The sequence below is a fragment of the Pelodiscus sinensis genome, chromosome 1 (genome assembly GCF_052426305.1).
Source record: "Pelodiscus sinensis isolate ZL-2025 chromosome 1, ASM5242630v1, whole genome shotgun sequence".
Lineage (NCBI taxonomy): Eukaryota > Metazoa > Chordata > Testudines > Trionychidae > Pelodiscus > Pelodiscus sinensis.
In genome coordinates this window covers 135,999,537-136,021,813 of record NC_143052.1, presented here as the reverse complement: position 1 = coordinate 136,021,813, position 22,277 = coordinate 135,999,537, and the positions used below count along the sequence as shown (strand labels likewise).

Below are 22,277 nucleotides of genomic sequence, written 5' to 3'. Positions count from 1 at the left end.
GCTCATTAGCATAAACATTTTTCTAAAGGGAGTTTTTTTTTAAAAATTGCTCAAATTTGGGGCTCCTTACAGCCCCCAGACTGGAGACCTTCCCAAACAGGCCACAAACCAGTCCCTCAGAGCACTTCAGCTGCCTGCCTGGCCAGCCTGAAGCCTCACAAGTAAAACTCCTCTGACACCTCAGCTCTCTCTGTGCCCCAAACAGCCCCAGGCCTGCCCACAGGTGAGGGATTTTAAAACCCAATCTCATCTACCCCAAACAGGTTCTGTCCAGTCCCAATAAATCAGCCACAGATCCCAATCAACTTACCCTCTAGATCTTACCCACAAATCACGCTGAGCCAATCCTTTAGAATCTAACATCTAAAGGTTTATTACTAAAAGAAAGAAAAATGTGAGAGTACGGTTGTTAAAGTATCATACATTACATGCATCGAATCTCCCAGTTCTCGATGCAGGCTTGCTGCAGAGATGTTATAACTGCTGACTTAAAAGTCCTTGGTGTACATCCTATCTCAGGATGGGTCCATAGATCTTTCCGTCTCGTTGATCCCTGCAATCCTGCATCTGGGATGAAGAGCTGAGCTGAGCACCAAATGGAAGATGCCACATGGCCCCTATACAGCTCCTTCCTCGTCTCTTCTTGGCTGCAGCAGGTCACCTGGCCAGTGGTCTATTCCTGTGTTCCCTGCTGGTAACCCTTAGGTATCAGTCACCATTCTTGAGGTGTGTCCTTGGCCTATAGAGGGCTATTGTTCCATATAGACTTGCTCATTAGCATGTCCATAGGCCGAGCTTCTTTGCCCATTGCTCAACCACATACAGAAAAACATTCAGTATCCACACAAAGTACATGCTTATAACTACACACACAGACATTATACAATTACATGAATAGCATATATAGAATCAGAAGAAAGTAAGCTTCTATTTTACACTTCACATAGCTCCTTTTGTACCACTTTAGGGGCCAACACCCCCCCCCCCATTGGTGCAGCAGTGATCTGGATGCTCCCCTTAAAATCCAGTAACATAACACCTGCCTTAAATAATTTTTGTACATAACGAGAATAATTTCTTTCCAAGTTTAATCCCCTTTCTCAGTGAGTAGAATTATCATGGAGTCCAAAATCAAGTGATTTGATCACATGGCCTTGCAGTTACAGTTCAAAGGCTGTATGATGCATCACCTGAAAGGCTTATCAGTGAGTGACTCGCATCTTCTAAGACCTATTATTCTCTCTATTGGCCCTTTTCAGGGAGACTCCTACACAAGTTGCATTTTGCAGAGTGGCTGTTCCTACAGCTGTAAATGCATGCTCTATAGATGCAGAGACAATATTCCTAACTTCAGATGCAAAAATCCTACGTGTGTACAAATGGAATAAGCATGCCTAGCAAATCATAACCTCTTCACTGGTACCTCACATGACCTATCTCCTTTGAAATACATCAGCATTATGTCATAATCATATCAGAACAAGATCTCTGTGTGGAATATTGTGTATGATGCCACTGTGTTTTGCCCTAATCACAACTGAGCTGTGTCTAAAGGATAGATCTGAAGGAGGAACAGGTCAAGGCTGGGAACACACAGAAAGAGCAGCATGAGGGACTCTTTACAAAGGTAAAGAAATGAAGATCTTTCACTCAGTCAAAGTATTTGTAACAGTTCAGAGTCTCAGGTTGGTGTGGAGCAGCCGGTCATTGTTCTGTGCTATGTGCCCCTTGCTTTGTGCCCCTTCCTTTCCTCTCTGATTCACATTGATCAAGCACATTTGTTTCCAAGGAGCCCTTACCCTGCTGACAGCTCCAATGGGTGTGGCTTGTGCATGGCAGCCTTCTACTGCAAGAGAGGGGCATTGGCCTGTTTAAGAAGCCCTGAACTCCCCCTCTGCCACTAAGGATCATGCTCTAGGCAGGAAACCTCACAAACTACAGCTGCCAAGGGTAGTCATGGACTTTGCAGAAAGCACTAAGAATTACCAATATTACAGATGGGGCTGAAGTAATTCCTTTCCTACAACAGCTGACCTGAGTGGCACAATCTGGTTCTAGTGACTTGTTCTTCTCTACAATATGCCATGTGCTATGCCAGGATTTGGCCTTGAAATGATCACCTTTCACACAGGGGGTCTTGTCCCTCCTTCAGAAAATTCCTAGCCTCTAACATCTCCCAATTGATGTTTAACACAATATAAAAACTACCAGGGTGAGATACAGCACAGGCACAGTTTGTACAGCACTTTTTCCTTCCCCCACCGGAGACTGGGGGTAACTGGATCATCTGAGATGCAGGCAAACCTGATGTCAGGAGGGGTCCCATCACTCACATATGGTGATGTTTGATGCTTTCAACTTTTACTGGCTGTTTCAGCTGCTCAAAATCACAGATCAAACCACTGATAACTAAAAAGGCAGGTGGGTTTGCTATTGGCTCCTTTCCACAGCTGATACCAGCCTCTGAATCTATATATTCCTCTTCCACAGCTTTGTTGTCACTTGTGAGACACTGAGAAGCCCTGGCAAAGATTTGGTGCAGCAAGGAGGGATGGGGAGAAACAAGGCTGGTGATTAAGGGACATCTTTGCTCTCCAGTGCTTTGGCTTCTTCTCCTCAGAATGTAGGAGACAGCAGGTAAGTGTCCTATGTATTGCCCCAGGAGCTGGGTGAACTGGAACTAGGATGGTAACTTTTACAGTCGGCTTTTTCCCATCTGTGTCTGGCCTGAGATTCTCACTTTCCCTTTCAGGGTGGGCCTTTGCCACTGTTACCCCTCAATGGTTAGCTTAGATTAGGCTCTTGAAGTAATGTCTGAATGGGGCTGCACCTTGACACTATTCAGACATCGCGGCAAGTGCAGAATGCAGAGGATCACTCACTGAGTGGGGCATCTCACTGGGAGCATGTTCCAGCAGCACTGCAGAGCCTACAGTGGCTGCCTCTTGGAGTGGAAACTGAGGTGTTGATTGAAAGTCCTAAATGGCCTGGGACCAACCTGCTTGCGGGATCACCCCTCTCCCCAGGCCGTTCACCCATGGCAATGGTCAGCGGGGCATCTGAGCTGAATCCCACTTTTGCAAAGAAGAAGGGTGGCTGGCAGGATGCTCCCTGTGGAGGCTGCAGGACTCTGGGATTTGCTCTGTCATCGTTCCTAAAATAATCTAAATGTGGTGACTTTCCTGGCACCCAGCCAAACCCAGATTTCTGGTGGGGCACTAGAGAAGACCCACGCTGTGCTGCACACAATGAGAAAGGGCAGGAAGGCATCTCTGTAGGTGTCTGGACAGCTCAGTTTCTCTGGAAACTGTCAGTGTTGTGGGATCTGAGAATGTGTGTCACAGAAGTGGAAGGACGTTCGAGAGGGTGGGACCAAGCACCAACTAGAATCAACCCTCTCCAGGGGCACAGATCCTTGGCCAGGCCTCACTTTAGAGTGTTAGATCCAATGGATACATCATTAATTCGGGTCACAACAGAAATGTCTGTTTGGTTCAGAATGCCAAAGCTCCAAGGGTCAAGTCTCAGCTCCTTCCTCCCATTCACTCACTGGACCCAGTACCTTTTTGCAAGTGCAAAGTGATGGGTTTAATCCAGCATGTGGGGGGGGAGGGGCAGTCAGTGTGTAATGCCCTGTGCCCAAGGGCACTGGAAGCTCTTTCAGCAGGAAGATTTGTCCTGCAAGATCCCTGCCTCCCTCTGCCAGGGTTCCTGCTGGAGCAGAGAAGCTTTGAATCCCAGCTGGAGTTGAGTGAGACCCGACCAGCAGGAGCTGCATGGCTGAAGTGCTGTATCTGCCTCTCATGGCCACGTTGGTTTCTTTTCCCCCAAGGCTCCCTCTGCCCAGTGTCAGGGCTGCTCTCATGCTGTCAGCACAGAGGGAGCTGCAGGATCTTTGCCAAGTAGTGTCCCAAGCCCAGGCAGGCTGAGCACCGGTGGGATGGGGGTGGCAGACTTTGGGAAGCTGGGCCCTAAACTGCATTTTCCCTAGATCTGAAGAGTTTCTGTGTCTGTACTGCTTCTTGGTGGGGTGGAGGGGCAGTGATCTCAGCTTGGTGTTGTGGCTAGGGGAGACCAGGAAGCTAGTCCTGGAGCACAGGGTGGTGAGAAGCCCCAGGGAGCAGGAAGGCAAGTGGCAGTGGCTTTGTCAGCACCCTGGGAAGCCCCCACAAAGGGTCTTCTGTGACCTCACCCCATCACACAGGGCACTGAACTGCTCAGCGGTAGCTGGTTCAGGGGAGCCTAATGTGCTGCTGCACCAGCCTGAGAAACTGACATTGAAGCTGGTCCTCAGAAATACCAGTGTGAATTACTGGCTTAGAGAAACCTTCCCTGCTTAGTATTTCAGACAGCTCAGTAACTTGGGGCTGGTACCCAGAAACCCTGAGCAAACTGTCATCCAGCAGGGGACTTATGGTTCATTTGTACTGAAACAGCTATGAACACCATTGGCTACTACCCTGGGTACTGGCCTCTGGTTACGTCTGCACTGCGGGGCAAAGTTAAATGAAGCTGAGCAACTTCAGCTACATTAATTGTGTAGCTGAAGTTGAAATAACTAAGCTTTTGGCACAATCTACACAGCATGCAGTTGAAGGAAGACACTCTTCCCCTTACTCATTGTGAACTGAGGGTTACAGGAGTCGGAGTAAGAAGCCTGGTATTTTAAAGTTATTTTGAAATCAGTGCACAGTGCAGAGAGAGCCTCTGGGAGGGCAGAGCTGACTCAGATTTTCCCTTGTGGCCAGTGTTGGGGCTGATCCAGCCCCTGCCCCCTCTCACTTTTACTCCCCCCCCAACTCCAGACCTTCACCACTTCACTCCCTATCCCTTCTTCCTGCTACCCTGTTCAGAGCCCTCTCCCTTCCCACCCTTCCTTCCCAACCCCCAGCTCCAGACCCAGTACCACTCACTGCTTTTCCCTCCTGCCCCCACACTGCCTTCCCCGTTCCCTTGCAACCCCTAATTCTACCTCCCTGTCCTTCCAGTGCTCTGCTCCCTTCCTGCCCCCACCTCCTTACTTCAGTCTGTCCAGTCCCCTCAGCCATGCAGAGGCAGCCATGTTGCATGTCAGCTTCTGTCCCATTGGAAATGGAAGTTGGTGGCAGCCTAGTTTCCTCCGGGCAGCCTCACTCCCACCCACCAACAGACTGTGAGGAGATGGTGGCATCTCTCTGGCTGTGAACAGCCTTTATATAGCCTCTTTGGAACCTCCTTTCAGGAAGTTGAAGGCTGCTATCAAATCCCCCCTCACCCTTCGCTTCTGCAGACTAAACAAACCTAAATACCTCAGCCTCTCCTCATAGGTCATATACTACAACCCCTTAATCATTTTGGTCAACCACTGCTGGACCCTCTCCAATGCATCCACATCCTTCCTATAGTTGGGGGCCCAGAACTGGACACATACTCCAGATGTGGCCTCAATAGAGCCGATTAAAGGAGCATAATCAGTTCTCTGGATTTGCTGGCAATGCTCCTCCTAATGCAACCCATTATGCCATTAACCTTCTTGCTTACAAGGGCACACTGTTGACTCATATCCAGCGTCTTGTCCACTGTAATCCTCAGCTCCTTTTCTGCAGAACTGCTACTTAGCCAACTAGTCCCCAGCCTGTAACAATGCTGGGGATTCTTCTGTCCCAAGTGCAGGACTCTTTTTTTTTTTTTTTTTTTGGGGGGGGGGGGGGGGGAGATTGCCTATCTCCTAGAACTGGAAGGGACCTTGAAAGGTCATGGAGTCCATTCCCCTGCCTTCACAGCAGGACCAAGTACCATCCCTAACAAATTTTTGTTCCAAATCCCTAAATAGCCACAGCAAGGATTGAACTCACAACCGTGGGTTTAGCAGGCCAGGCTGCTGGTTCTGGGTGGGAACGTGGACTGGCACCTTGAAGAGAGAATTGGTCACCCCCACACACACACACTTTTCTGTCTATTTGCTAGCAATGTTGTGACATGGGTCACTTGGCAATCTGAGTCCAGGCAAACACTCTGGGCTTTAATAAATGCCAGGCCACGTGTCTGTCTGTGAAAAGGATTCATCTGCCAAAATGGACACACTCAGCAGGAAATCCTAGTGTGCCACTATGGCCTAAAAGCCAACCCAGCCTGTGTTTGTATCTGCACATGAAAGTTGGGACTGGAAACACAAGCAGAGCAAGCTCATGGGGTAAAGTCACCAAATCCAAGGAGATGTGTTAATCTCCTCACAAGTTCTGCTTCAAACTATTAAACAAGTCTACACTGGCAAGTTACTGTGCAGTAAATCAACCTCCAGCACTGTAACTTTCATGGTGTCCACACTGGCAAAGCACTTAGGGTATGTCTACACTACAAAGTTAATTCAAACTAACAGCCATTAGCTTGAGTTAACTTTAATAGAGACTACACATACAAACCGATAATTTGAATTTAAATCGAACTAGCGGAGCGCTTAATTCGAACTAGGTAAACCTCATTCTACGAGGACTAACGCCTAGTTCGAATTAAGGGCTGTGTAGCCACTTAATTCGAACTAGTTGGAGGCTAGCCCTTCCCAGCTTGCCCTGGTGGCCACTCTGGGCCAAACCAGGGAAACTCTTCTGCCCCCCTCCTGGCCCCGGAGCCCTTAAAGGGGCATGGTCTGGCTACAGTGCTTGTGCCAGTTGCAAGCCTGCCAGCACCCAGCCAGCAGACCCTGCACCTGGCACAGGATGAGCCAGCCACCTGCTGCCACCCAGCCCTCCGCCTCTTCCCAGGACCAGGCTGGCAGTTCCCAGGAGCCTGCCCAGGGCCGCAAAAGGCAGGTGCCCGCCTGGTCTAGTGTGGAGATCATGGACCTCATCAAGGTTTGGGGGGAGGGCCTCCAACATCCACAATCTCCGCACTAGCCACAGGAACGCGGCCGTCTACAGCCGCATGGCTGCCAGGCTGGCCACCAGAGGCCAAATGCAGACCCGGGAGCAGATATGCTGCAAAATAAAGGACCTGCGGCAGGCCAACTCCAGAGCCTCCCAACCAGGGGCCAACCCGGAGGTATGCCCTCATCATGAGGCCCTGGACCACATCCTGGGGTCTCACGCCATCCATGCTCCCTGGGTGGTGATCGACCCCAGGTCAGAGGCCGCCGTCCCTGACACGGAGGAGGAGAAAGGGATACCAAGAGCCAGGAGCCTGCAGGGAGCCTGCCCAGGACCTCCGAGGCATCCCACAGAGCACATCGGCTGTGTCGTCTGAGGCCTGGGAGGGCTCCACATGTGAGTGCCATCATGCTCCCCGCATGTGTATGAGGGGGTGGGCGGGGAGGGAGCCCAGGAACTGTGCGCCTGGGCCTTGCCCACCGTGGAGCAGCAGCTGGGTGTCATGCAGGGGCCCTGGCCCATTACCCACATGCCGACCTCGACTTGCAGAGGGGGGCTGGGTTTCATCCACCATGTCCCCAGGAAGAACTGACCACTGCTGTTGTTTCACCATAGCCTCAGCACCTGGGACTGTAGGGCACACCACTTCACCTGCAACAGACACCCAGGCCAGAAGGCACACCAGGAACCTGGAGGACTACCAGCGGCGGCACCTGCGGCTACTGGAGCACCAGCTCTGCACCCAGGACCACTGGGTCCGGGAGGACCTGTGGCTGCAGCAGCAGAGCTTGGAGGTACTGGAGGAGCAGGGCCGTGCCCTCAGAGGTCACCTCCAGACCTTGGTGGACAGGTTCCTGCCGCCTCCTGCTTCAGCTCCTGCGGCCGCCCCAGCTCTCGCTCCTCCTCCCACTCCTGCTTCCCCTTCTGCTTCCTCCACACCGCCCGTCCCTCCTGTCCTGCCCTCCACACCCACTCCCTCCTGACGCCTCTGCACCCACAGTGCTGCGAGATGGGAGAGCCAGCAGGACCCCCATCCCTGAGCTTTTCCTCCCCCTTCCAGCTCTCTCCTCCCAGGATTCCCTCTCCCCTCTCCCACTCTCATTCCTCCCTCCCCCCATCACAGTTATGTACAATAAACAGAGGGTTTTTTTTGGCAAAACAGATATTTTTAATTTACGTTAGAAAGGGGGAAGGAGGGGAGGGTGGAAGAAGGCCCCAGTAGGGCTTGCAGGGAGAGTTCAGTCCTCCTCCACCTGGAAGCTCTCCTGCAGGGCTTCCTGGATCTGGACAGCCCCCCGCTGGGCCTCCCGGAAGGCATCGGTGAGGAGCTGCGCATACTGGCCAGCCATGCGCTCAGCCTCAGCCATCCAGGCTGGCAGGAAAGACTCCCCCTTCCTTTCACATAAATTGTGCAGTGAAAACTGCTGTTATGCTTCTGCTGGGCCACCCTTCTCCTCGGATTAGAGTGAAAGCAAATGGGGTATTTGACCCCTGAGGACTGACATTCCCTCAGAACTGTGAGAAGGGCAAGGAGAAACCTTATATAGTCCTGATTGGAACCTGCAGTAAATGACCTTCCTTTCCTTCCCTGCTCACCTTAAGCAGAGAAATATCTGCATGGGTGAACACAGCCTTTGGAAATGAGTGACCATTATTAAAATATTTGCTTCCCCCCCTCAGTGCCTTCCCCAAATCACACCTGCCCAATACATAGTATGGCCAGGTCTCAAGGCACTTTGAATGCAGCAGTTGGGAGCCCACAAATGACTTTAAAATACCCTGCCACTAAGGCTTCTCTAGAAAATAGCTCCTCGAGGTCATGGATTCCCTGACCTTTGCTGGTGTGCTGCTGTCACCCACATGCATAAACCCCTTCACAGCGCAGGAAGATGCACTTAGGAATTTCTTCCTGCAGTGTAACCCCAAGACCTTTATCTCCTCCACAGGAGAGACCTTGAAAACAAACTGTAAATTCCTAACAGCTGACCTTCAGTCTCAGCCATGTGCACTCAGAAAACCTCCTGCCTTCTAGGACACAGGAATAGCATCATAGTCTGAAAAAGGTGATTTTAGTAAAAATCCAGAGAAGATATATTTGGTAAAGCATGTTTGTTGGTAGGTGTTACAGCAGTGGTCCCTAACCTTTTTAAGCACAAGATCACTTTTTGAATTTAAGTGCAATCCAGGATCTCCTCCATCCTCACTCACTTTTATCAGGCTGCAGGCAGGAGTTTGGGGGGCAGAAAAGGTTCAGAACTGGGCCTGGGGTTTGGAATGCTGGCTCCAGCTGGGCACTGCTTATCTCAGGTGATTTCTGGTTGGTGGTACAGTGCTGCTAACGCAGGCTCACCCTATCCTAGCCCTGCACCACTCCCAAAGGAGGCCAGAAAACTTTCTACACCTGCCCCCCTCTGCTCTGTGGAGATGGGGTACAGGGTGGAGGGAGGGATACCCTAACATCAACACTCCCCTTCTCTTCTTCCTCTGCTCTGCATAGCAAGCAGGAGGCTCCCAGGAGTCAGGAGCACTTCCAAGGCAGAGGGCAGGAGCAGCACGGCAGTGCTGAGAGGGGCAGATGAAGTGCCAGCTCTTGACAGCCTCCCAGCCCAACCTCTCAGGATCACCTGTCAAAGGTTCCAAGATCTATCAGTAGATCCCGATCTACTGGTTGGTGACCACTGTGTTACAGAGTAAATTTTAAAAGGCAAATTAAAAGTACAGAGAATTGCTTCTTTGGGTTCAGTATAAAATGTTACAATTCACAATGGGTGGGGAGGGATATATATGAATTAGAACAGAGGAATTCACAAAGCAGAAAATAAAGAAAAGTACCTAATTGTGACCAACTAAACATTCCCTGTTCGCTTACATACCTATTGTTCCGAAGATCAATCCTTTCTAGACATGGATATTACTGAAAATCCATGTCAGATTTCTGGTTTCCTTCACCTCACCCTCAGCTCTTGCTCTGAACTCACATAAAGACTGAGGCAGGTAGAACTTGTTTTTCAAATCAAATCTCAACTCACATTTCTCTCTTCCCGCTGGCTTTCTTAGCTCCCTGCCAACACTTACTGGATACCCAATGCATCTGGATTTAACCTTTTACAAGCAATTTAGTTTGAATGACTGAGGTCTAGAACAAGTATTACCCCCACAAGCCATCACACTATGTGCAAATGAAAACTCCTACTCCCTGGCACCTTATTCAGGTGCACCAAGGGATTTTCCTGTGGGTCTGCCGCAAGGGTATCCCCTGACCTTTGCCCTCCCATCTGCACCAAGAGAGTACATCTAGATTACATGCCTCTGCCAACAGAGGCATGTAAAATAGGCTACCCAACATAGTCAATGAAGCAGGGATTTAAATATCCCTAGCTTCATTAAAATAAAAATAGCTACGCCCTGCCGGCTCAGCTGATCATCAGCACAGCGTGCGAGTCAAGACGCAGATCGGTCGACAACAGCTCCCTTATGCTTCATGGCTGCAAAGAGCAAAACATAGCCAATGGGAGGATCCATGGCTGCGGAGCTAGTAAATGAATAAACCAGGGTGGCCAGTTAATGTGTTTCTCGAAGTGCTTTTGCAGAGCACTTTTGGAAACACTGGTCTATGTAGGACACTGCATAGGCTTCATGGGGGCTCAGTAGTTGGTCCATCGTCCTCTGGAATATAGCTGGGGCCCTATGAAGGCCAAAAGGCATCCGGATGAAGTGAAACAGGTCCGAGGGAGTGGAGAACGCCGTCTTCTCCGAGGACCCCTGATTCAAGGGGATCTGTCAATGTTCTTTGGACAGGTCCAGGGTGGTAAGTTATGTGCCTTTCCAAGACAGTCTAGCAGTTCTTCTGTTTGGGGCATCGGGTAAACATTGAACTTTGAGATAGCTTTGACCTTATGGAAGTAGATACGGAACCAAATACTGCCATCGGGCGTTGGGACAAGAACCAGAGGGCTCCTCCACTCACTTGTGGACCTCTCAATCCTAGGTCCTAGGTCCAACCTACTCCTAGGTCCAACATAGTCAGGACTTCATTCTCCACGGTCTCTTTCATCTGTCTCAATAGGGGGCAGTTCCCTTCTCGCTCTACAGTAATTCCTCTTTTAACACTACATGTGTTTCTGAAAATGTTCGTGCTAAGCGAAAACATGCCATGCAGGGTCAATTTTCCTATTAAAAATAATGGAAAAAGTGGGGGTTGCGTTTAAGGTGGTGGAGGTGAAGTCAATTTTTTGTTGGTGCTGGGTCGTGAACATTAGATATCTAGCAACACAAGTCGCCTCGGTTTGTTAAAACAAAGATAAACACATGAGTGAGCGGAGGAGCGCTGTGACCACATGTATTCATCCGCTCATGCGTATTACCACTGTTTTCACTGATTTATCCCACAATGCGAAGTAGTCCACCACTTGATTATTTTCGTGTTATTTCAGGGACGGTCGTGTTATTCGAAAAATGTTCCACCCAAAAATCATACTATTTCAAAAACGTGTTAAGTGGGCACATGTTAAATGAGTAATTACTGTACTTGACCACGAGGTGACTGAATGGAATGGGCTATCTATGACTGTCGTCCAGCTGGGACATGTGGTAAAGGTGTTCTTAAAAGCTTCTAACAATTTTTGAGCCTTCTTCCACTGACCTTCAGACAGTGCGTCGCCCAGCTGCGGTCCTTCCTCCTTGGCTGACTCCAGTACCTGGGGTCCCTATACCGGCTCTGGGGACTGGGGTTGATGAGTAACCCTTCATGTGCTCGCCATGGCTTCAGAAAGTTGATGTGATAAACTTGCTGTTTCTTCTTTCGATCGGGCTGGTGGACCTCGTAAGTAACCAGGCCCATCCGGCAGATGATCTCATATGGGCCCTGCCATCAGGCCATAAGCCTCAATTCCTCTAAAGGAAGTAGAAGCATCCAGTCCCCGAGCTCAAAGATTTTTCCCTGGTCTTCCGGTTATAGTATCTTTCCTGGGTCCCCTGGGTAGCCTTAATGTTTTCTTGAGCCAGGACCAGACATTCCTGGAGTTGTAAAACATACTGAAGCAGGCCCTTTTGGGGTTGGGGTGGGGGTGGGGGTGGGGGAGGAGGCCTCCCACATCAAATTGAGCACCCCATGGGGCTGACGTCCATAAAGGAGCTCTAATGGTGAAAAGTGGGTGGAGGCTCGGAGCACCTCCCAGATAGCCAGTAACAAGGGCGGGAGGAGTTGGTCCCACTGCTGCATATTGGTAGGAGGAATCTTCCTCAACATCCCCTTTAAGGTTCAGTTGAACCACTCGACCAGCCCTTCATTTTGGGGATGATATACCGATGTCTGTAACTTCTGTATGCTCAATAGGGCACACACCTGACAAAGTAGCTGGAAAACAAAATTGGTCCCCTGGTCTGTCAGCAACTCCCAGGAAAGCCCCACCTGGGTGAAGATCTTCACCAGTTCAGAGGTGATAGTCTGGGTCCCAGTGTTTCACAGCAGTATGGCCTCGGGGAAGTTGGTTGCATAGTCTACAAGGAAGAGGATATAACAATACCCCACTCTATTCCTGGACAGCGGCCCCATTAGGTTGAGGGCAACACATTCAAAGGGAGTCCCAACCACTGGAAGGGGGACCAGCAGGGCTCTCTGGGCCCCGGCATCTGCAGCCAATTGGCATTGAGGGCAGGAGCGGCAGTGGTCCCTGACCTCTTGGTAGATCCTGGGCCAATAAAACAGAGACAGAATTCAAGCCAAGGTCTTGTCTTATTCCAGAGGACCAGCCATGGGTATGTCATGGGCTAGCTTTAAGATTTCCCTCCAGTGGCAGTGAGGAACCAGTAGCTGGAATCGGACCTCCTGGGTCTGCCAATCATGGGACACCCAGTAGAGATTGTCTGCTTCCAACTCAAAATGGGGCCATGGCTCAGGTTTCTGGAGGCTCATCACAGCCCTATTGACATGGGTCACCAAGTCATAGGCAAACTGCAGAGTTGTGTCACCTTGCTGATCACAAGGAAAATCCACCAGGCTGTTTGCCCCTCACCACCTTCTCTTGGGGGTTCCTTGGTTGATGTATCAACTTGGTCCCTCCCAATGGGGTTCTCTTCTAGGGCTGCCCGCGTAGATGTACCCCAGAGACTGGCTTCCCAGAACACCTCGTTAAACCTAGGCCAGTCCTGGCCAAGGATAATGGGGTAGGTTAGGAGGGTGGCTACCCCCTGCTACCATTTCCTCAGTTACCCCATTTATTGACAAGGTGACCATAGTACAGGGGAAATGCCTTTATATCACCATGAATATACTGCAATTGGAATTCCCCTTCCACCACTATGGTATTAGGGTATGTCTACACTAGCTCATTAATTCGAGCTACGTAGGCAAATGAGGCGATTGGAGTTGCAAATTAAGCCCAGGATTTAAATATCTTAAAGCTGCAGGCACCTGGAACAAGCCTCGTGGAACCAAGCCTGACCTGGGAGCTGCACTTCACCATGCGACTCTGACTGCCACTCCCTTGTGAATCCATGGCCCAGCCACAAGCCCCCCAGGACTCTCCCTGGGAGAGACTCTCACAGGACTCTCACAGGGAGCATCACCAGGCTTCCCAGGACCCAGCCAGGGGCACAAAAACAAGAACGCCCTCCTGGTCTGCGGCGGAGATCCTGTCCCTCCTCGAGCTCCTGGCGAAGAAATGGGGACATCTATGGCTGGATGGCCGAGGGTCTGGCCGAGAGGGCAGGGCCGGCCTTAAGTTGATTCAGCCGATTCAGGCCCCGTGCCTAAGGGGGCCCCACGCCCCTGCACCTGGAAGTTGCTCCCTCGGTTTGGCTCCACCCGCACCCTTACCTGTGCATGCTGCCGGCTGCTCCTGCTGTGCGTGCAGTTCACAGGTGGATGGGGAGACACCCGGGCATGATGTGATGTCACGCCAGGGATTTTAAAACTGAAAAGTGCCACACGGCCACCGCTGCGGCGCACGCGGGTCACAGTCCGGCCCGGAAGACGGCAGAAGGTAGGGGAGTGGGAGCGGAAGGGGCTTGGACGGGGTGGGAAAGGAAGGGGCTTGAATGGAGGGGGGAGGAAGAGGCTTGTACAGAGGGAAAAGGGAGAGAGGAAGAGGCTTGTGCGGAGGGGGAGGAGGAAGAAAGGGGAAGGTACTGAGAGACAAATGGTAGAAGGCCAAGTACAGACAATCAGGAAAAGGCAGGAGGGGAGGTGTCAGTGGGAGGGGAGACAGGGTGATTCTGGGAGAGGAGAGAAGAGGAGAGGAGAGGAGAGGAGAGGAGAGGGGAAAGGCATTGGAGGCTGAAGGGGAAGGTGCTGGGACAAGGCTTGAAAGGAGGGGTGGGCATGAGAAAGGCGGGGATGGAGCAAGTCATGTGTGAGGGCACAGAGGGGCAGGAGGGGAATGGGGCAGAGAGTGGTGAGGGGATGGGCATCAGGGAAAAAGAGGACAAAGGGGGCAGAGGCAGTGAGGGAAGGGGGAGCACCAGGAGGGTGCAGGACTAAGGGAAGGTGCAGGTGCCAGGGGATTCTGGGTGTGAAGCAGAAGGGCAGACACCTGTAGGGAAGGGACCAGCACCAGAGGAGAGAGGCAGGGCAGGTGTGTAGAGGGAGGTGTTAGAAGAGGGGATGAGGAGGGGTAGCTCACATGATCAGAGTGGGGCTATTGGAGGAGTGGGCACAGGGGGGAAAGAAGGGCTGGTGGAGGGGGGGTCAGGTTGCAGGAGGGCTGAGGGCAGTGAGAAGGGCAGGAATCAGGACAGCAGAGGAGGGTGAGGAGTTGGGGGGCAGCAGGCACCAGGGGAGATGATGGAGCAAGGAGAGGAGACATGGCAGCAGAGAGAAAAGGTAAAGGTTTATGAAATATTTATTAATAATGCGGTATGCTGCCAACGGCCAGTTTGTTTGTGCCCCACGCTGCAGTTTGGGTTTATGTGGGGATCAACACGTGGCCAGCAAGTGGGAGCCAAAACAAAAGTAGTCCGTGTAATGATCTTCTGTTGATATGTGTTTTAGTAGTTAAATTCTTGGACTGTCATTGCTCATGAAAAGTGCTGTCACATGGGTAGAAATCGGGTAAATATTGCATTTCATTAATATCAGCAGAACTGACTTAAATGGGGCCTGTGTGTTGTGTAGTCTTGCCTTAATCTTTGTATTCATGCCTGTCAGTGTGAGAGAAGCTATTTGTATATATTTGTTTGCATATGTAACCACACTTGAGTTGAGGCCCTCAGTATGTTCTGTAAGTACCAGTATGGCCCCTGGGGTTTCCAAAATTGAGTTGCCCTAGCTCATCCCTGACAGGTGTCTGTCTAACCTGGTCTTAAATATCTGCAATTTAAGCCCATTGCTTCTCATCCTAACCTCAGAGGCCAAGCAGAACAATTTTTCTTCTTCTTCTTCTTTATGATACTCTTTTAGGGTATGTCTACACTACCCCCCTAGTTCGAACTAGGGGGGTAATGTATGCATACCGAACTTGCTAATGAAGCCCGGGATTTGAATTTCCCGGGCTTCATTAGCATAAAGCCGGTGCCACCATTTTTAAAAGCCGGCTAGTGCGAACCCCGTGCCGCGTGGTTACACGCGGCACGGACTAGATAGTTTGGATTAGGCTTCTAATCCGAACTATCTGTATGCCTCGTGGAACGAGGTGTACAGATAGTTCTGATTAGGAAGCCTAATCCGAACTATCTAGTCCGTGCCGCGTGTAGCCACGCGGCACGGGGTTCGCACTAGCCGGCTTTTAAAAATGGTGGCACCGGCTTTATGCTAATGAAGCCCGGGAAATTCAAATCCCGGGCTTCATTAGCAAGTTCGGTATGCATACATTACCCCCCTAGTTCGAACTAGGGGGGTAGTGTAGACATACCCTTAGATACTTGAAAGCTGCTCTCATGTCTCTCTTTGGTCTCCTCTTTTCCAAGGTAAACAAGGCCAATTTCTTCAGCCTTGCCTCATATCTCATGTTCTCTAGACCTTTCATCATTTGTATTGATCTTCTTTGGACTTTCTCCAGTTTCTCCACATTTCCTGAAATGTGGCGCCTAGAACTGGACATGATACTACAGCTGGGACCTAATGTAGATGGCTCATTTCCTGCCTAGGGGACGTAAGACTGGGCGGGTTAATTTCCAATCCTTCTGTTTATTCTTTTCCTAAGGAGGGCACAGTAGTTCTGATGGGGCTTGGAGAAGGGATAGAAGCCAGATCCAAGATCAATGAGCCATGGGAAGTGGGCCCATTGAAAGGAGACTGGACCTGTGGATGCCTTGGGGGTCAGCAGCAAGGGCCTGCTTTGGGAAGCCCCCTCTTTGGAGATGAATGTGGCAGCATTGAGTCACCACCCAGAAGCAGGTTCCATAGGCACTAACTGAAGATTCATGGGACTCTCACAGATCTTGCACATGCATAAGAGGATAGATCTGCAGGAGGGGGGGGGGGCAGTGGCATAGTGAGGGGACTGGAGGGGTCAGTTGCCCCTGGGAGAAAAATAATATAAAATTTAGCTAAAAATAGATGTCACACGTTTTTAAAAGGAATACTGTATCTCCTGCCTTTTGTCTATTTTTGTCTCTTTAGGTCCCCAGTTAAAATTTTCAAAGGCACTTGAGTGACTAAAGTAATTTTTGAAAATTGGACTTGGAAATCGAAGCTCAGATTTTCAAAGGTAATTAAGCTCCTAAAGAGACAGTTGCCAACTTGGATCGTCAAAGATACGTATCTGATCTTTACACACCTTTGAAAATCTGGTCATAAGTGTCCTAGTCAGTTCTGAACATGAGATGTAGGAGCCCAGTCCTAATTCCTTCAGGCTTTTTTAAATTATTATTTAAACATTTATCTACACTTATTCCCCTCCTTTCTCTTTCACTATACAATAAATGCATGGATCAAAATTATAGGTGCTTTTTGAATATGCTGACTTGAGAGTGGAAAGATTTCATATTGTCATGTCTGATTCCTGGTAACCCATCTCAAATATGAAAAACTAGGTTGATACCTGTTCATATCAGGAGCTGTTGAATTCAGTTTACCATTTGCAGTATCTCATTAGGATGTTTAGTGGAGAAGATTTTTTTTTTAATTTATACTGTACTGTGGGCAAAGCATGGGCTCACAAGAATTCCTTCATTGTTTTACCATGAGTCTCAAAACATTTGGGCTGTGTCTACATTGGCATCCCTTTCCGGAAAAGGGATGCTAATGGGACACTTCGGAATTGCAAGTAGGAATAAGGGATCTTCCGGAAAAGGGCTTATTTTCCGGAAAATCGTGTCAATACTGGCGCTTTTCTCCGGCAAAAACCCAGAGCCGGAAGAAAGCTGCAGCCATGTAAATGCAAATGCCGCAGGGGATATTTAAATCCCCCGCGGATTTGCAATTCTGAAGTGTCTCATTAGCATCCCTTTTCTGGAAAGGGATGCCAATGTAGACACAGCCTTGGTGTTTTTCTAAAGGCCAGGAGTCAATTGATTATGTAGGAATCTCAGCTTTCATTTAAAAAAAGTTCTCTATACTTCTGGGCCTTACAGCTAAGGAGGAAAGATTTAAAACATGAACCCTAAATACTCAAGAAACAAAAGGCTGATAAAAATCCAACATATTTTATTTTTAAAATATCTTATGATTTGTGAACCAGTCTCATAACTTTGTGTAGGCGTTCCCTGTGTTTTTTTGGGTTGGCAATACTGCTCTTTGGTGAATTTAGAGAGGTCTCTCCCTTCAGTTTCCCTTTCCACCCTCCTTTTTTGTCACAGGTCATCAGAGAATCATAAAGACAATGGAGAGTAGGGTGAGTCCAGGACTATGGTTAATGACTGGCCAGGGTGACTAACTATTATCAGCCAGTGGTCTGAATGAGCTATCTACTGCCATCTGTTAATCAACTGTAGGAAAAGGCTACAGGAGCAGACCTTATTTATATAGACAACCTACTTTGCCACAGAGATCAGTAGACACACTTGCTGTGTCAAGGTGATCAATTTTGGCTCTTTTGGGTTGAAATTCACTTAAGACTTGGAGCTGGGAGAATGAAATGTTGTTATCCATATTGTACGATTAAAAGGTTAAAGACCTGAACTTGAATATGACCTGGCTTAGGGTCTACCATAACTTGAACACTAAGCAGAGGATAGTGAGTCACATCTAACTGAAAGTCACAGAAGCTGGTAACAGGTTTTATTTCTGGTGGTGTAGAGTCTATTTGGGAGTCCTCAATTATATCTGACACTTTACAGCCAGTGTTTAAAGGCAGAGCTGACTAGAATCAATTGAGAGTCCTTGTCTTGCCTCAGTGATTGCTTAAGCAAAAATCATGGATAAAATCTTGTGTAGACTGACCTTGGACTCAACATGCAGGCAATGTGTTGAAGGCCAGTGCAAGGAGGCAATGGTGGTGAGGTACCATGTTACCTAGTGAAATCATTGGTGCTGAAATCACTGAGGCCTGGAATTTGAACACAGAACTGACATTTTCTTAACAAAGACTCCATTTTTGCTATTTAAAAAGTAAATCAGTGTAACAGAAAACTGCAACGCTCTCTGGTAACTTTTTAAAAATCAAATTTTAAACTTTATTGAAAAACTTGGATAGTTTGCAATTGAAAATATTTGGCCTACACTTAAGGGAACTAATTTAATTTTGTATAAAATTTTGCATAATAAAGGATGGCATTTTTTTTGAAAATGTTCAATTATATAGATATGATTTTGATCAGATCTACTTGATGTGATATTTGTTTGTAGTTTGGTTTTTTGGTTTGTTTTGCTCAACAAAATTCCGGGGGAGGCACCGCCAAAATTGTTTGAACTGGGCCTCGCACTTCCTAAAGCTGGCCCTGTGAGAGGGGACACCCACTCCCAGACATTAAAACAGGTCTGGGGTAAGGTAAAAGAGCTCTGCCAGAGGTACACCAAGGCCAGGGAGCACAGCTCTTGCTCCTGGGCAGAACCCCACTCCTGCCCCTACTTCCAGGAGCTCCACCAAATCCTGGGGAGTGGTGAAGCTCTTTCCCCACCCGTGGTGGTGGACTTGGGGCTCAAGTCTCGTCATCACTCTCCTGGAGCTCCCTGATGATGATGAGGAGGGGGAGGAGGAACTGCAGCTGCAGGAGGAGGAGAACACGGCCAGCGAGTTCACCCTCACCCTGGAGCTGGTACCCCAGGCCCTGGAGATCTCCTAGGCATCCTCTGATGGCAGGGAGGGATCATCAGATGAGTGCTCCAGGTTTGTCACATGCACAGGGCAGGAGAGGCGGGCGCAGGGCGTTAGGATTGAAAATTTTATTCTTTTTTATATTTGTAGTTTAGGTTTAGTAATGTAGTAATGTAAGTTAATATATAATCTTATTTAATATTGTAGTAAGTTAAATCTTTTAGTTAAGTATATATCTCCTATATTTCCTTGTTCTAAAGTGTAGTGAGAAAAGAGACAGAGTTTTGGTATTGAGTCTATGCTAATGAGATTAGAAATATTGAGGGCCCAGGTCTTTGATGTGAATTGTTTTCATTTTGATTTTGCTTAAAATAAAACACTGCTATTTACCTTTGAAGGATTCTGTGAGAAAGACTGTTTATATGAATGAGATAGGGTGTGAAGGTCATTGTTAGAGCCAGATGATCAAGAGAGAAGTGGGAGAACATGGGGTGAAGACAAACTGTAAAAGACAGACTGAAGAAACATATTGGTGTCAGAAAAACCAATAGTGCCTACCCATGGTCAAGAATTGATCAGATTGGCAGAACTGACAGCTGTAAAGGTGAAGGGCGGCCAGCCCTGAAAACAACTGATTAAAACCAGGACAGGATGAGCCTTTCGAGATACTTTAGGAATGAATGTCAACATCAAAAGATAACAGTACCTGGTCACAGACTAACACAGTGAAATCCATAGAGAAGAGGATTATAGAAGCAGGATGCCTTGCTATGGGACTTCGGGTTCATCTTGCCACCAACTCCAGAGAAGCATTGGATTGATTGACCGACAAAGGCCCTGCTCCTCCTCTGTGTTCAATCTAGCTGACCACTAGATTGATAGAGACTCTGGACTGGTAACTATGACATCGTCTGGTGGGACTGCGTGTGTTTGTGTATGGTGTTTGTATGTGAATGATTGAAAAGCATATGCAACAGTTGTATTCTCAGTAAATGCGCATACTGCCTTTGCCACTGTAAGAGATCGTGGGCTTTGTTTAAGCATAACAAGGGGTGTGGTGTGTGATCATTGCTCAGCCTGGACATCATGCTGCAGTCCATGCACATGGAACCAGTCTGCACCACATGGCCTCAGGAGGCAGCCCCGGAGCACCCCCAGCCTCCTGCTTACAGGCTCAGGGGAGGCCCCACACACGTGAGAGCCCAGGGGCGATGCCCTCCCACCACCTGCCACCGCTGGAAGCAGGCTGGTACACGGGTACACACACGACCCCACACAGACCGAGGAATGCCACACACAGCACATGGGCATTCCTGCCTGCACGAGGCACCACCCGCTCCCGTGGTCAGTGCTGCCAGGAACACATCTGTGTTCGGGCCCCATGGAAGGCCAGGCTGCTCCAGGCCCCTCTCCCTCCCAGCGGATCCCACGGGGGCCAGACACTTCCCTTGCCTGCTTGTCCATGGGACAGGGAAGAGCGGGAAGCGTGGTCCCTTGGGCACCTCAGACCCCTGTGAGGCAGAGCCCATTGTGCAGGCTACACATGGCCTTGCTCCTGGAACCTCCCTGTTTTCTAGGCCAAGGACTGTTGGTCGCAGCTCACGAAGAAAGGCACAGCCTCAGGGAGGCTGTCTACACTGGCCGCGAGTACTTGCACAAGAACACTGATGTTCTAATGTATAAAATCAGTGCTTCTTACACAAATACTCTGATGCTCCCGCCCAGGCATAAGCCCTCTTGCACAACTGTTCTTGCACAAGAGGCCAGTGTAGACAGGAATGTTAATTTCTTATGCAAGAAAGTCTGATGGCTAAAATGGCCATCGGAGCTTTCTTGTGCAAGAGAGCGTCTACACTGGCATGGATGCTTTTGCGCAAAAGCACATGCCAGTGTAGACGCTCTCTTGCGCAAATACTTTAACACAAAAACTCTTGCATTAAAAGTATTTGTGCAAAATCTTGCCAATATAGACGTAGCCAGACAGTGTCTGCGTGGATGACTGACTGCCTCTTCCTCTTTATTCTCCACAGCCAGACCAGCTGTTGCAGAGGGGTGATCCCTGCCAGCCGAGGCAGCCGCCCAACCCCGAGGGAGCTGCAAGCACTCAAGGGTCCAGAAGGACGTTATGAGGCAGCACATGGGCAACCTGCACAACATGCAGCAAACCCTGACCCAGAAGGCCCAGGAGGCCACCGAGTGGTGGACCCTCATGTGGGACCAGTTTGTGCAGTATGGCAACAACGTCTGCTATCAGCTAGGAAATGAGGGCAAATCTGGCTCCTGTCCCTGCTCCTGCCCCCCAAGTGATACCTATGCCCCGACCACCTGCCTCCTCTTGCAATCCCTGATTCCGCTCCAGCCTCCCCTTCTCAGGCCCCACTCAACCCCAAGCTTGATGAAGTCTGTTGACCGGAGGTGGCACCTCCAGCTGAACCACATCCTATTCCAACCTCTGAGTCCTCTTTCTCCCTCCCTATCCAGGTTCTCAGACCCCCTCCTCCCCAGTTTATTTTATTGTAAAAAATACAAAGTTTGTTTTGTTCAAATCAAAACAGGTGTGTTTATTCAGCCTTCAGGGAAGGGAAGGGTTGTGATGGGAAAGGTATAGTGAAGCAAGTCACAGTTCCCTAGTGAGGAGGCCCTGGAGAGAGTTACTAGGGTCCCTGAGAAAATTTCTCTCAAGGTCTCCTGGATACACACCCCCGACTGATGAGCCTGGAGGATGGCAGCTGTCCTGGGCTGCTCAAAGGCCCTCCTTTCCCATTCAGCCTCCGGCCTCCACCCCGGTAGGAAGGACTCCCCATTTCTCTCCACAATGTTGTGTAAGACACAACATATGGAGACCACCTCAGGGATGCTGTGCTCCCCCACATCGAGGTGGGTCAGGAGGCACCTGAACCTCGCGTTCAGGCACCCAAAGGCACATTCCACCTGGATTCTGGCCCAGCTGAGGTGGGCATTGAATTGGTCCTTGCTGGGGTCCAGGTGGCTGGTAAATGGCTTCATAAGCCATGGCATTAGTGGGTAGGCTGTGTCCCTGACAATACAGAGTGGCATCTGCATGTCCCCCATGTGAAAGTATCGTTGGGGGAAGAACGTGCCCACCTCCAGCTTCTGGTAGAGCCTGGAGTTTGAGGACACAGGCTTTGTTCACCCTGTCAACGAAAATGTCTGTAAACTGTCCATGCTGATCAACCAGGGCCTGCTGTACCATTGAGAAACAACCCTTCCTGTTGATGTACTGGACAGCTCGATAATGTGGTGCATGGATTTGGATGTAGGTTCCATCATTCGTTCCCCC

General features: G+C 49.5%; 1 long non-coding RNA gene across 1 annotated transcript; it reads left to right on the top strand.

Moving 5' to 3' along the window:
• Positions 1-1,511: 1,511 nt before the first annotated feature.
• On the top strand, positions 1,512-21,452 carry LOC149525639 (uncharacterized). Its single transcript, XR_016347511.1, has 3 exons — positions 1,512-1,627; positions 2,491-2,637; positions 21,007-21,452. It is a non-coding gene; the product is annotated as an uncharacterized LOC149525639 (long non-coding RNA).
• Positions 21,453-22,277: the final 825 nt, after the last annotated feature.